Raw genomic sequence first — 15,464 nt, 5'->3', positions numbered from 1 at the left:
CTGGATTGGAAGCAGAGTAGCTGGGACTGTAACTGGCCCAGTGATATGGAATTGTTTGTCCTAAGCGGCAGCTTAACTGTCTGTACCACAACACCCACCCTGGGTTTCAACATTTTTAACACCAAAATAAGCTTATCTTTTAACTCCATTTTCTTCTTCTTCTTTTTTTTAAACAGATTTTGTTTATTTATTTGAGAGATAGAGTTACAGACAGTGAGAGGGAGAAACAGAGAGAGAGGTCTTGCATCTGCTGATTCACTCCTCAAATGGCTGCAATGGCCAGCCGGAGCTGTGCCTATCTGAAGCCAGGAGCCAGGAGCTTCCTCCAGGTCTCCCACATGGGTGCAGGGGCCCAAGCACTTAGGCCATCTTCCACTGCTTTCCCAGGCCATAACAGAGAGCTGGATCAGAAGAGGAGCAGCTGAGACTAGAACCGGCACCCATATGGGATGCAGGCACTGCAGGCGGAGGATTAACCTACTGTGCCACAGTGCCAGCCCCTAACTCCATTTTCTATTAACTCTTCGAAGTACCCATATATTTACTACAAGAAACCAGAGATGATTCATTGCAAAACCAGTGATTCTTTTGAGTCAGGCCCACCTAGTTCACGTTCAGCTGATAGCATTTTAGGCAGTGTCCCTGTGAAGTGGAGAGTTTGCTGTTACCCAGTGACTTTCAACAACAGAACCAATTCTGAACAACAGTTTGGGATCACACCATGTGGAGTGACACTTGAACTTCCCCCGTGAGCTGAGAGCCTGCTTTCACATCTTGCTCCTTGCTTGGAAATCAGAGAAAATGCTAGTCCTAAGATGACCTCCCTTTCCTGCCTTAAGCCTGGGATCTGCTTGTGCACTTTTCGTGTGCTTGGCTTCAGTTCGTGGGAGGTTAGGGTTTCTGGTGGTGCTTTCACTGGCAGTGAACCCAAGCTCGCTCAAAGGGTTCTCTGTGATGGGAGACTGGCGCTCAGGATTCCAAAGTCTAGACTGGAGCGGAACGCAGTACACTGTGGAAGCATGTAGACTTCGGCAGTTTGGTGTCTTGGTTGCAGCCATCTCGCTCTGTGACTTTGGGTGTTATTTAACCTTGCAGAACCTCAATTTTCTCATCTGGGAAATAGAGAAAATAATGCCTACCTGCAAGAATGGGTGGGCTTCTTCCTGAGATCAGGAAATTAAAGGGTTTTGAACACAGAAAGTGATTGATAAAAATGTCACTATTATTTTAACTAGGCTATAGAACTTAGATCTTCTGTAGTTAATTGGGTCTAGCTAGCTTTGTTTTGGTGAGAAATTGCTAAAGTTCTGGATATAACAGTAGTCATAAAGGGAAGACGTAGAGGTTGGTGTTGTGGTGCAGCAGGTTAAGCACCTGCCTGACACCAGCATCCCACGTTCAAGTGTTGGATCAAGTCCTGGATGCTCTGTTTCAGATCTCCTGGCCTCCTCAGCATGCAATAGCTCCACAAAGTGGTTGAAAGTTGGGGGAAGGGCTGGAGTTATGGCACAGCACATTAAGCCACATGGGAATGCAGTTCAGGTCCCAGCTGCTACACCACTTCTTCTTCTTCCTCTTCCTCTTCCTCCTCCTCCTCCTCCTGCTCCTCTTCTTCTTCTTCTTCTTCAAGATTTATTTATTTCTTTGAAAGTCAGAGTTACACACAGAGAGAAGGAGAGGCAGAGAGAGAGAGAGAGAGAGAGAGAGAGAGAGAGGTCTTCCCTCCTCTGGTTCACACCCAATTGGCCGCAACAGCCAGAGCTGCACTGATCCAAAGCTGCACCAATCCAAAGCCAGGAGCCAGGAGCTTTTGTCAGGTCTCCCACGTGGATACAGAAACCCAAGGACTTGGGTCATCCTCCACTGCTTTCCCAAGCCATAGCAGAGAGCTAGATAGGAAGCAGAGCAGCCGGTTCTCGAACTGGCGCCCATATGGGATGCCAGCACTGCAGGTGCCACAGCGCCGGCCCTTGCAACACTCCTGATCGAGCTCCCTGCTAATGATTCTGGGAAAGCAGCAGAAGATGGCTCAAGTCCTTGGGTCCCTGCCACCCATGTGAGAAAAGCAGATGGAATTCTAGGCTCCTGGCTTTGGCCCAATTGCAGCCATTTGGGGGAAGTGAACCAGCAGATGGAAGATCTCCTCTTTCTGTCTGTCCCTCTCTATCATTCTGTCTTTCAAATAAATAAGTAAATACTATGGGCTGGCTTTAGCTCAGTGGTTCCTTCAGCTACTGAATCAAATAAAAAAGTAAATATTAAAAAAGATAAAAAGGGGCCAGCACCGCGGCTCAATAGGTTAATCCTCCGCCTGCGGTGCTGGCACACTGGGTTCTAGTCCTGGTCAGGGCGCCGGATTCTGTCCCGGTTGCCCCTCTTCCAGTCCAGCTCTCTGCTGTGGCCAGGGAGTGCAGTGGAGGATGTCCCAAGTACTTGGGCCTTGCACCCGCATGGGAGACCAGGAGAAGCACCTGGCTCCTGGCTTCGGATCAGCGCAGTGCACCTGCCACCGCGCGCCGGCCGCAGCGGCCATTGGAGGGTGAACCAATGGCAAAGGAAGACCTTTCTCTCTCTCTCTCTCTGTCTCACTGTCCACTCTGCCTGTCAAAAAAAAAAAAAACAATAAAAGGGAAACAGAGTAACTCGTATCACTGCATCTAAAACTAGATTTCAGGGACAGTTATGATCCAGGGGGTAAAATGTTTTCCTTTGTGTTAATGGAATTTTCTCTCCATGTTGGATTCCAATGGTGGCACAATGACCAGTGACTCAGGCATAGACTCTCTGAATTCTGATTCAATTAAAACGTGTTTCTGTTGACCCAGTCTAAGATTTGGTTTCTGTTGGTCAGAATTCCACCTTATGCTCATATGTGGGTGAATAATTAGGCCAAGGGAATGGCATGCTCTCTATCGACATATCTGGGAAACCTGCACACCCTTGGAGCCAAGAGTGGAGTCGCTTTCTCCAAAGAACTTGGATTGAGCATGGGATGTGGAGATGATTTGTCCAGAGGAAAATCTGGGCTCTGTAGTGGGAAGAAGGGTGAACATGGATGTTGGGCAGCCGAGAAAGTGCCATACTCCGCAAACAACAGACAAACAAAAGTAGCAAATATCCACTGTCAGCAGATCCTCCTGTGGCTCTGTAGCGTGAGAAAGATATCATAGCTTAGAGAAATCAGCACCAAAATAGGATGAGGAACATATCCCCAACACTTCAGAAATTCCTCATCCACACATGGGCTTGCGCCTTCAGATGATGAGATTAAAGAATTACCAAAGAATGTTTTCCATAATTCTTTTTCTAAAAGTTACTGGTATTTTTTCCCCAAAATGTAACAGTTCTATTTTTTAGTTCTGATTATTGGAGTCATATGTGCATAAAGATGTATAAAGCAGAGTAAAAAGTTACCAGACCTAAGGTAACTCCTGCCAGCACCTTGGGATAGCTATTCCAGATTCGGCGTGTCTGTCTTGTACATGTAAAATCCTTAGTTCGATATATTCATTATCTTAGTTTGATTATTTCATTACCTTTTAGCTTATTCTGGATGTTGCTTCTGGTTAATAAATATTGATTGTGAAGATGACAATCTGTGTACATTTGAATGGAAATGCCATTGGTATTTAGCCATCCTCCCTTATCTGTGCGTGTTTATCTTCTGTCTTGTGATTTCCTGTGAATAAATTTTTGGAAGTGGAATTGTTACGCTACAGATTTTGTATGCCTTAAAGATTTTGACATGTTTTGCTCAACGTTCCTCAAAAGAGTATACCTGTCCTGGGTGGGATTGCCAGATAAAATACAAGCTGTCCAGTTATATTTGAATTTTGAATAAATAACATAGTTTTTGTAGGATAAGGATGTCCCAAATATTACAAAATTGTTTGAAATTCAGATGTAAGTGGAGACTCTGCATTTCTGCTTGCCAGGTTTCCTCACCCTGAGGCAGTGCATTAACCTCGCTCTACAAACCCAGCGGTGCTTCTGCAGCTTCCAGGTGGGGAGCCTCATGCCTCGGTCCAGTGACCTTGTGCACCCCAGAGCACCGCCTCGAGCCCCCGCCCATCTCCTGGGAGGCTATCATCTAGCCGTGCGTGGGTTCCTTCTCTTCCCCGTCCCTGACTCTGATCTTCATTTTCTTCTGGATGTGGGGAGGACTCTTGGCTACTCAGTGTATTAACCTGCTCAGACGAGCCATGACCAATTGCCATAGACAGAGAGCTGTCGACAACAGACACTAATTTTCTAACGATTCCGGTGGCGGGAAGCCCACCACCAAGGTGCTAGCAGTTTGGTTTCTAGTGAGGGCTCTTGATAGCCGCCTTCTCACTGCACCCTCACCCGGCCTTTCCTTTGTGGGCAGCAGAGAGAAGGGTCCCCGGCATCCCTGTGTCTTCTCTGAGAGCAGCCGTCCCACTGCGCATGCACTCCACCCCGTGACCTTCCGTAAGCCACGTGGGGGGTTAGGGCTTCAGCACGTGAGTTTGAGGAAGTGGGGACACAAACATTCAGTTCATTCACAGGTGTTCTCCTCTTCTGATTGCTTCCAGAGGCTCTCAAGGAATTCAGAGCTTTTGGGGGGGAAAAAAAAGGCAGGTAAGCTCTGCTTAAACGAAATGTATAAGTTGAACTCCAAAGCTTAAGGAAGAACTTGATTTAAAGATTTATATCCTTAGTAAATGGAATATTTTCTTTATCAAAGCAATCTGTCTCCAAAAGTCATCTTTCAGTACACAAAAGCCACCTTGTGGAAACATAAAGGTGCACATCGGGGCAGTGTGGTGGTGCCGCAGGTTAAATGCTGCCTGGGACAGCTGTATTCCACACCGGAGTGCCTGTTTGAGTCCCGGATACCTGCTTCCAATCCAGCTTCCTGCTACTGCACCTGGAAGGCAGCAGATGATGGCCCAAGTCCTTGGGTCCCTGCCGGCAATGTGAGAGACCCAAAGGACTCCTGGCTTCACCCTGGCTTTTGGGAGTGAACCAGTAGATGGAAGAACTCTCTCTGTGTCTCACCCGCTCTCTCTCTCACTCTGTCTTCAAATAATTAAACATTTTTAAAAGTACAAATCAGTATCCATGTATATATGCATACAAAAAGACAGGAAGTGTAACACTAACAATGTTAAAGAGTACTAGCTTCTGAACACTGTGTCTTATAATGCTATTTTTTAAAAAAGATTTATTTATTTGAAAGTCAGAGTTACACACAGAGGAGACGTCTTCCATCCGCTGGTTCACTCCCCAGTTGACCACACAGCCGGAGCTGCACAAGTATTTAAAGACCCGTGTGAAGGTCGTATGTATTACATGTGATGGTCATGTTGTACTGTATGTGAAGCTCATATGTGTCGTTGGCAATTACATCTAAGAAGGCCAAGTGAAAGGGAAGACATCGTGTTGGCTTCCTCAGGCAGAGACTCCTTGCAGCTCATAAGCTTTTGCACACTTTGTCTCAGTAGATGTTTCCAGAAAACGTGTGTGATGACGGGCCTGTAGTGTAGAAAGGAGAGGGAGGCAGGGCTTTCACAGAAAACACGCCCTCTCCAAGCCCTAGAGTTTTGGGATAGAGATGAGATGAATGATTAAATGTTATTTAAATTCAGGCAGTCCATGTGGTTCTTCAAAATATGCAGTATGAAAAAAACTATAGATCTCAAAAGTTTTTAAAATCAAAGCTTTTTAAAAAAAGATTTTTCAAATTTATTTGAAGGGTAGAATTATAGAGAGGAAGGGGGAGGGAGGGAGAGATGGAGAGGGGTCTTCCCTCTGCTAGTTCACTCCCCAGATGGCTGTGAAGGCCGGGGCTGGGCCAGGCTGAAGCCTGGAGATTCCATCTGGATCTCCCACATCCGTGTCCGGGGTCTGAGATCTTGGGCCATTTTCTGCTACTTTTCCAGGTGCACTAGCAGGGAGCTGGATTGGAAGTGGAGCAGCTGGGGCTCAGATGGGCGCCCATATGGGATGCGGGCATTATAGGCAACAGCTGAACCTGCTCTGTCTCAAAGCTTTTAATTCCATTTCCATGAGCTTTCTGAAGTACTCTCAGATTGGCTGCTGCAACAGTTTCAAACAGATTATTCAACACACATTCACTGAGCTCCTATCGTGAGGGGGGTCTTCAAAAAGTTCGTGGAAAATGTGTCATGAAAAATGAGTTTTAGGAGAAAAATGCACATGGATTTCAAAGCTTTTTTCACTCAAAATACATTATGAAAATGCATACTTCCACAAAAAGCTATGTGTGCATTATGTTAAGTGAAATAAGTCAGACACAGAAAGACAAATGCCAGATGTTCTCCCTCATACGTGGAAGCTTAAAAAACAAACAAAAAAAAAAAAAACCTGGGGTCAGCGCTGAGGCACAGCAGCTTAAAACCCCCGACTGCAGTGCTGGCATCCCATATGGGCACCGGTTCAAGTCCCGGCTGCTCCACTTCTGATCCAGCTCTCTGCTATGGCCTGGGAAAGCAGTAGAAGGTAGCCCAACCCTTGAGTGTCTGCACCCGTGTGGGTGACCTGGAAGAAGCTCTGTGGAAGACTCTCTCTCTCTCTCTGCCTCTGCCTCCCTGTAACTCTACCTTTCAAATAAATAAATAAATCCTTAAAAAAAAAACAAACAAACCTGGATATGAACACAGATTGATGACTGCTTGGGTGGTAGGGGCAAGAGGGATAGAGGGAGTTTTGACTTAACCAATAAGGGAAGTTAGGACAAATATATGTATATGAGATGCTAACAATGGGAGAAGCTGAGTGTAGGGATATGGGGATTCTTTGTATGGCGTCATAATTTTCTTTTGTTTTGTAAAACTATTCTGAGACCAAAAGTTAAAATAATTCTTGCTAGAGAATAAAAAACTGAATCTATTAAGAAAACAAAGCTATGCATGGACTTCCAAATTAATTTACACCAAAATGAACTTTTTTCGTTCTTTCATTTTTTTAAGGATTTATTTATTAACTTGAGAATTAGAGTTACAGAGAGAAGGAGAGACAGGGAGAGAGGTCTTCCATCCACTGCTTCACTCTCCAAATGGCCACAATGTCTGGAGCTGAGCCAATCCAAAGCCAGGAGCCAGGAGCTTCTTCCAGGTCTCCCACACGGGTGCAGGGGCCCAAGGACTTGGGTCATCTTCTACTGCTTTCCCAGGCCACAGCAGAGAGCTGGACCAGAAGTGGAGCCACTGGGACAGGAGGTCAGGAACCTGTGCTGCAGGTGGAGGCTTAGCCCGTGGCGGCTGGTTCTGTTCTGTTTTTCCATCAACGTTTTGAAGCATCCTCATATACATGAGACGCTGGGGCTACAGTGACGGTCCTTGGAATTTTGCGTGGCCTTTGAGTTTCTCCCGTTCCAATCTGTGGGAGGTCTTCCCCAGAGGTGTGTATTTGCGGCGATCTGGTCATCTTCAGAGTGAAGCGCTGGAGTGCTCTGAGTCCGCGGGGCTCGCTGAGCCGTGAGCTCCCTGCGGGTGGACGAGTCTGGGATCGGTCTGCCTCCTTGTCTCCAGGTGGCCTTTTTCTTAGACTCCTGTGGCCCCTTTAAGAAAGTCTTCTCCAGTGGCTTGTCTGCGAGCATTCTGGTGGCGGGGCAGGCGGCCTGCAGGCTCACCACTCATGCTATGCTTAATCTTCCCTGTTTCCAATGCACCCATATGGGTGCAGGGGCCCAAGCACTTGGGCATCTTCTGCTGTTTTCCTAGGTGCATTAGCAGGAAGCTGGATCAGAACTGTAGCAGCTGGGACTTGAACCGGCTCTCCCGTGTGGCTTAACGTGCTGTGCCACAGCTCCAGCCCTTCCCCCAACTTTCAACCCCTTTGTAGAAGCTATTGCATGCTGACGAGGCCAGGAGAAAGCAGCCAGGTGCTATCTCCGTGAATCTCATGCTAATGAGCTAATGGCCAGTTATCACCAAGTCACAGGGTAAACTCCTGCCCCTGGAATGCCAGGCTTGCCATGTGCTTTTGCGTTAAATGAGTAAAACTGTGAAATTTGTAAAACTTGTAGTTACTAGTTGTTTTATGCCATGGGTCTTTGGATTTGCTCTTGAATAATTGAAATGACAGATATTACATCTTTCCATTCTGCAAAAATCTGCACAGGCAGGAGAATAACATCAGCTGGAATATTTGTCAATCCTTCCCTTTCCAAAGCCGTTTCACAAACACCTGGTTCCCGTGGTAGCCCTAAGAAGTCTGGAGCACCTCGTCATCGACTCACATGTGCAGTCACAGACATCGCGAGCAGTTGCTGCTTTGCTGTGTCTAGCCGGATGCTGCTTTGCTCCTGCAGTGCTGTGGTAGTTGTGGGGACATCTTGCATCAGGGCTGATGAGCACCGAGTTTAATTTTCTTGGCACAGGCCATGGTAGAGGCAGATGTGGAACACAGGGCTCTAGGCTGCAAATTTCGCACCTTCCAATAGAAAGCAAGCGTAAAGGCAGCAGGAGATCAGAGAAGAGAGAGCTCAGTCTCCAACCAATGAGGGCTGAAGGTGGTGGGGCTCGGCAGGGCCTGGATGGATGATAGGAGTTAGGACTGGGAGCCGGCGCTGTGGTGCAGCGGGTTAAAGCCCTGGCTTGAGGTGCTGGCATCCCATTTGGGCGCTGATTCTAGTCCCGGATGCTCCTCTTCCGATCCAGCTCTCTGTTGTGGCCTGGGATAGCAGTGGAAGACGGCCCTGGTCCTTGGGCCTCTGCACCCATGTGGGAAACCTGGAGGGGATTCCTGCCTCCTGGTTTCACATCGGCACAGTTCCTGCCGTTGCAGCCATCTGGGGAGTGTACCAGTGGATAGAAGTCTTCTCTCTCTGTCTCTACTTTTCTCTGTAACTCTGTCTTTCAAATAAATAAAATATTTTTTTTAAAAAAGGAGTTAGGACTATGGAATGAGGCATCCTGGCAGGTAAGGGAAGAGCCACAGGTGTCAAGAGCTTTTCCTTGGAGGGAGGCAGGCGCTTGAGGTCACTGAACTATGAGGATCGGAGATTGGGGCCTTAGGAAGTGAGAGGGAGAAGGGCTGCCCTTTTTGGGGCTTGGAAGTCAAACAAATTACTAGGACTTGCTTGTTTGGGATAGAGGGCCACTGAAGGTGGAGAAATAAGGACAGCACCCAAAGACAATGTATGCAGAAATGGCTCAGTTTGCAGGTACGCAGCTTGCAAGACCCATGTGGGTTGTGGGAGATACGATTTGAGCACAGTAGAGAGCTCGGACAGAGGAGCTGAGGAAGGAAGCTGGAGTTCGCAGGGGTCTCCGTGTCATCCCTCATGCATGCCCCCCTGCACCCCCCCCCCCATGTGGCTAACTTCCCGTGTTCTGGTTCCTCCCTGGCAGGGGAAATGCCGGCATGCTGCTCTGCGCAAGGAGACCGGCACACACCCTTCTGATAGTGAGTGGCTGGGCAGAGAAGACTCGAAGCTCCAACTTCCTTGGAAGACAAGAGCCTTATTTGTGTGGTTGGCCTGACACCTGCCCTGGTGGCCTCCACAAGCAGCAACCGGAAGAGCAAAAGCTGAAGCTGGACCCACTGGCATGAAAGATGGGGTCCAGAATGTTGGGGTGAGGCTGTGGTGGGAGGGTGAAGGCTGGTGGTGTGGGCAAAAGAGACAAAGCATGGGGAAGCCAGGGGGTTCCAGAACGTGCATGGCTGTGCCTCAGATCCACCCAGAAGGGTGGCTGTGGAAGAATCCCAAATACATGTATGGCAGAGTCTCCAACGCTGTGTATGCTACGTGAAGACTTTGGCAACTCAGTTTGGCAGATCGGTGGTCTTGACAAGAGCAGGGAGGTACAGAAGATGCCAGAACACCTGCAGCCTTCCAAGTGTCCTCACTGCACATGGGGGTGTACTGGACTTCCACGATCACCAGGAAAACCCTTTGTCACCCTCCACAGGGACCCAGAGCTCAGGCAGGGGTCATGGGGTCATTCTCTAAGAAGGCAAGATGTGGAACCCATGGTCTAAGGTCACGGTCTCATGAGTGTGCCAATGCCAAGGTCAGAGTTGTCTTTCTCCTGTATTTCCCAGGGACCCGATGATGCTGTGTGTGGGCTCTCCCGGGTGAAGTGAGAGTTCTCTCTAGGAACCCCCATTGTTCTTCTTGAAGGTGAGAGGTGTTCACTCACAGCCTGTCCTCCTGGAAGGAGAGCCTCATTACCAGTGGAAAGTTCTTGATCCCGGTCTTGTCCCTCTTCCGGGGTCTCTGGAGGGGGACATTGCCACCAGCAGCCACTCACCCGGGTGTCTGTGTCTCTTTGTGACGAAGCACATTAGGATGATTTTCTCACACTGAACTTACTTTCCTTAGCTCGGCACTCCTGGGGTGTGGGCTGCTTGAATGCCAAGGCCCTGCTGGTTCTGCTCTGAGCGATGGGGCTTCACTTCTGTACTGAGGGCACTTGACCATGTGTGCACGAGACATGGGACTGTCCCTCCTAAAACATCCAGTGAATGTGTGAGGGAGAGGGAGTGAGCGAAGTGCTGGCTGCAGTTACTGTACACAGTTACAGCACTTCCACACAACTCACAGTGCTCACTGCAAGTGAAGGTGGCTGTCAGTCATCCTTACAACACTCGCCCCCTCTTCTCTGCCAGGCCTCTTCTCCTACTGAATAAGCCCAGTACCACTGATGTCTCCCGGGAAGGGCGTTCCCCCAACTGTGTCTAATATTCATTTGTTCACTCACAAACCAGTGTTCCCAGGGTACCTGCTCTGGGTCCCACGTCTTTCTAGATACTGAAGATGCAGCAATCAACAAAAGCAACCGAGCCTTTGCCTTTATGAGGGTTAGGTTCTGGTGGGAAGAGAGAAAGAATCCATGCAGAAATAATTAAGACTGTGTGGTAGGTGAGTATGCATGCAAAGGAGGGAAACCATAGCTTAAGGTGGCGGTGGGGGGTACTGTATCCATCAGCTGTTTGTCACCATCACAAATGCCTGAGAGAAGCTGTTTGTGAAGGAAAGAGGTTGACTTTGGATCATGGTTTTGGATCCAAGATTTGGTGTGGAAGTCCTACTTTGGTCTGGTTGTCTGCTGGGACCAGGGCAGGGCAGTGTGTGGAGGGCAGATCACATAGTCAGGAAGCAGAGGGAGAGGGAGAGAGCGAGGAGGCTAGGCCAGACTTGGCTTATACAACCAGCCTTATTGAGACAGCTGCTTTTCAAGGGCATGCATTCAATAGCCTAAGGACTTCCCCTGGGCCCAACCCGTAAATGCCATAATTGAATCCAGTTTCAGTCCTTAAACCATTAACATAAAGACTTTGGGGACCCACTCGTTAGTACATGGGTCTTTGAGGAGCACCCAAACTAATATCCGAATCAGAGCACTGAACTAGAAAGTATTGTCTGGGTGAAGAGCAGAGGGAGGTCCAAGACTGAGCCACATGGATACCTGGGGAGAAACATCTCACTCAGAGGGAACAGCAAGTGCAAATGCCCTGAGGTGGGAGTATGGCTGGCATTTCCTGGGAATAGTGAGGAGGCTGTTGTGGCTGGAGAGCAGTGCGTGACCAGAAGAGTAGCAGGAGATGTGGCCGGAGATGCCTGGTGGTGGTGGGTGGGGCAGCTCAGTGGGACCTTCTGTAGAATTTGCACTGCAAGTTGGAAGGGAGGCTGTTCCTCCAGGGTTTGAGCAGAGAGCTGGCATGATTAGACTTAAAATTTCAGCTCCCAGTCAGGAGTTCAAGTCATTCAGGACAGAGCTGATGGTGATTGGGAGCAGGCTTGAGCAGTAGAAGCAGTGAGAATGGACAGATTCTAGATGATTCTGTAAGGAGTGCCAACAGGGTCCATGAGTCAGCTTTTCATTGCTTTAACTAAAATCCCCTAGATGAGCCCCTTAGGGAGGAAGGAGGTTGATTTGGGCTCATGGTTTTGGAGGTTCACAGCCCAAGGTCAGGTAGCCCCACTGGTTCAGGTATCTGATGAGGCTGGGGGATGGTGGAGAGATGACCAAGCATAGAGACCCAGGGAGCACACTGTCTTTGTACAACCAAGCTTCCCATGAGTACAGCCTCCTGAGAGCAAGTGCCCAGAGGCCTCAGACCTCCCACTGGGCCTCCCTCCCAGATGCTGTAATCAGATCCAGCCTCCACCCCTCATCCATCAGCATCAGCCTGATAACTGTTAACATAAGCCTTTGGGGTTTCCCTGTCTGTGTGAGTCAGGGGAGCTAAATCCCGTTCAGAACACAACACGGAGGCCTTGGGGGTGGAGGGGAGAGAAAGTGTGATGGCAAAGTTGACTCCAAGGCTGCGGGTTCGAGGGATGTGTGGAAGGCACCTGAACCCACAGCTGGAGCCTGGAGGCTGGGTCCCCCTCCCCAGCTGCTGCTGGAGGCCAGACAACCCCTTCCCGGGATGGACCTGCACGATGAGCCTCCATCTGCTGGGCAGGTTCCGCCCTGCCCTGCCCTTCCCTGCGTTCCAGAGCAGCTCCACCAGAGCCTGGCTCCACGTCCCAGCACCACAGCCGTCTCTCGAGGAAGCTGGTGGGGGGGGGGCAGCTGTTGTCACCCCTGCCCCATCTGTCTCCCTGACCCTGCGTCTAGGATGAGCTGTATCCTCGTCTCCATGATTCATTCTCGTCTCTCACCCTTCTCCCCCTCCACATATCCACCCCCTGACTCTACTCTCCACCCTTGTCCTGTTCTCCCTCCCCACTCGAAGTCTGCTTCCTGGCCAAGCGACAGAGCACCCAGAAGCAAAGTAGCCAGAGGACCCTCCAGCCCCGCCATGTATGAGCACAGAGCAGGAGAGTGAGATCAGCCGGAAGGCTCTCTTTCCCCCCGGCTCCCCCCGCCCTGCCCCAGGAAAGGTGACGGTGGGACTGGCACAGACTCCAGCTGGCAAGTGACAGGCAGGAGGATGTCCCATCTGGTAGATGCGGTACCAAAATAGGAAGCAGGAGACTAAATCACCCTGGGCAGAGGCAGTGGAGGGAGGAAAAGTGGGGAGGCATGGCGAGTACCATCAAGTCAGCAGGAGGCAGCGGACAGCTGCCCGGCTCCTGGGGAGGACCAGCGAGGTCTTGTTGGAGAGAGGACGCGGCTACTTCGAGTGCCAATCCTGCAGCTGCCATCGGGCTGTCTTTGGAGTGACTGTTCCAAGGGTGAACTCCTGTCTTTGTTTTCAGGGTGAAGTGGCAGACAACTGATTTACCAGGACGCTCCTGGGGGGCGTCTGCTCTCTGAGCTCCGTTGGGATGACCAGGGAGCTTCCTGCAAGTTCACGGAGAACTGAGGGTGGACTGGCCATGCGGCTGGCAGGAAGTGGAAGACCCTTCTTGCCTAGGGAGAGCCACCTTGTCTCAGCTCTCAACAGGCATCTCTGCTGTGCAGCCGGCAGGTGCAGTGAGCCAGGTGACTTTGGCTCTTACCTGATTCTGGTATCCAGGCAAGGGGAGCAGGCTTGTCTGACTCACGACGTAGGGCTGTTCTGATTAGTAAATGATGTGTTCGGAGCAGGGTGCTTCCTGAGCCTGGCTGGCTGGAGGCTCGTGGCCGTGTTAGCCATTGTAATGGCTGTCATTACTGTGATGGCATGGGCAACACAGCTTTCTCTGCTGCTGGGAAAGAGCAGAGTCCCCCAGCCTCACTTTCACAGGGCTCTGTGGCCAAGCCGACAGCCCCGATAGAAACTTGGCCTGGAATCTACCGCTCCATGGGCTCCAAGGGAGGTTCTGTCTCTCTCAGCTCAATCTCAGAACACGAAGCCACCTGCGTGTCAGGGCAGAGTGCGAGAGACAGAATAAAGTGCATCTGATGGTCGTTGTGAGAGCAAAGAGTGGTGACATTCATGAATGTGCTTGGTGCCTGGAAGTCCCCCCCCCACCCCAATCCTGTATAGGAGCCGTGGGCATCTCCATTGGCTTCCAATAGACAGTGAGCTCAGTTGAGGGTCGTAGCTCCAGGGTCATTGTGCCCATCGCCCTGCACACCACGCCCCTAACAGATGGAGGGGAACGAGCCCATGGGTGGCAGTGGGGAGTCCATGGCTGCAAGAAGCTTCCTGGGCAGGTGGCCCATACTGCTGGTCGCTCTGGCTTCTGGCTTGTTCCTGTCCAAGAGGCCGGAGACAGAGATCAGGAGAGGCTGTCTCTGCAGCCCAGGCCTCCCCAGGCAACAAGTTTTAGTACTTGAGGTGACACGTGTGGGAGCTTGGGGGCCACCGACGCTGCCTCTGTGTGGCCCAGCAGAAACCCTGAATCCCCTGGCGCTTTTTCCCTGAAAGGTTCAGAGCCACTTCAGTTTCTAACAATCTCCACTAGAGGGAGCCACCACCACCTCTATTTCTCCCAAACACCCACCTGCCCTTCGCGGTTCACGGCACCTCCTGATGGGGGCGCTTTCCAGGAAGGAAAAGCCTAAGCTGTGAGTCCACGCAGGGTTGAGACTGCGCTGCTTGGCCCCTGGGGCGGCGGGGTGAGCTGTCCTGGTGGAGAGGGATGTTCAGGGACGGATGGGTCAGGAGAGGCGCCTCCCGGAGGAGCTATGAGCAGCTGTAGATGTGGCTGCTGGGGACCCATGCAGATGTGGGGCGAGGCTCCCTGATCCCCAGGCAGGTGTGCAACCTCAGGAGCCCTTGCCTGTGCGGTGTCCCCGGTTTCCTGGCAGGAGCAACCGAGCAGCCGGAGTCTGCCGTGGCTGGTCCACTCCGAGGCCTGACATCCTGGGAACGCTGGCCCAGTTTGCACTCTGCGGAGGGAAGCTATCTGTAGGGACCAGGAGAGGCCATAGCAGAGAGATCAGGTGTGTTTTGGAAAAGTGATTTTCCAGTTCAAATATCAGTTGGTCATGGAGATTTTCTGGAATCCTACCAGGGTAAGAATTAGGCCAAATTATTTTGAACTCCTACCTGGCAATTTTTAGCTGGAGTCGGAGGGGCCAGCTGGAAAGGTGACCTTGCACACAGAGCTTTTCCCCTCCAGGGCAGGTCAAGCCCCCGGCCTCAGCTTCCTCCTCTGCGAAGCAGGAAGTTGATTCAGACGAACTCCAGGATTCCCCTGGCAGCCGGCAGCCGTGTGTCCACTTTGTCCTCTGGTGTGGCGGCTCGCTTGTCACTGGTGCTCTGCTCTCCGTGGTCTGATGCCTGTTCAAAGTCCCCCCCCCCCCCGCCACGTATTCATCTTTGAAAGATCCCGGTGAAATAAAATTAGATTGGCCTCTTAAAACCAGTCGACTCATCAAAGTGATTCTAAGCCCTCCTGTGCTTACCGGGGTGGGCAGTAATGGGTGCATTTCATAGCCACGGGCGGGGGACGTCCAGAATCGGGGCAGAGACTTCTGCTTTCTGTGTCATCGTCACTTGGCTGCCACTTAGTTGCTCTCCCTCTCCACCTCCCGCCGCTGACTTGTGCTGGGCCAGTGCTAGGTCTTGGGGGCTCTGGGAGGTGCCTCATATGCTGGCAACAGGGGCTTTGCCACTCTTCCTTTCCCAGCTTTGTCTCCCAGAGA

General features: G+C 50.7%; 1 protein-coding gene across 3 annotated transcripts in view; it reads left to right on the top strand.

The window, feature by feature from the left end:
* The window catches only part of KCNA6 (potassium voltage-gated channel subfamily A member 6), a 38,907-nt gene extending 23,726 nt beyond the window's left edge, over positions 1 to 15,181 (top strand). Inside the window, exons 2-3 of one of the 3 annotated variants that reach the window (XM_089303751.1) lie at positions 9,342 to 10,855; positions 13,145 to 15,181. The gene's annotated coding sequence lies outside the window, so the exon portion shown is untranslated. Of the gene's footprint in view, positions 1 to 4,556; positions 4,594 to 9,341 lie in introns of those variants that run through there. The other 2 variants (XM_008259711.5, XM_089303752.1) reach the window with 2 other exon arrangements.
* Positions 15,182 to 15,464: the final 283 nt, after the last annotated feature.

This window comes from Oryctolagus cuniculus, chromosome 9 (genome assembly GCF_051225735.1).
Source record: "Oryctolagus cuniculus isolate XC-2025 breed Fujian yellow rabbit chromosome 9, ASM5122573v1, whole genome shotgun sequence".
NCBI classification, from domain to species: Eukaryota; Metazoa; Chordata; class Mammalia; order Lagomorpha; family Leporidae; genus Oryctolagus; species Oryctolagus cuniculus.
Note: the sequence above shows the minus strand (reverse complement) of the source record. Positions and strands in the feature narration are given on the sequence as shown.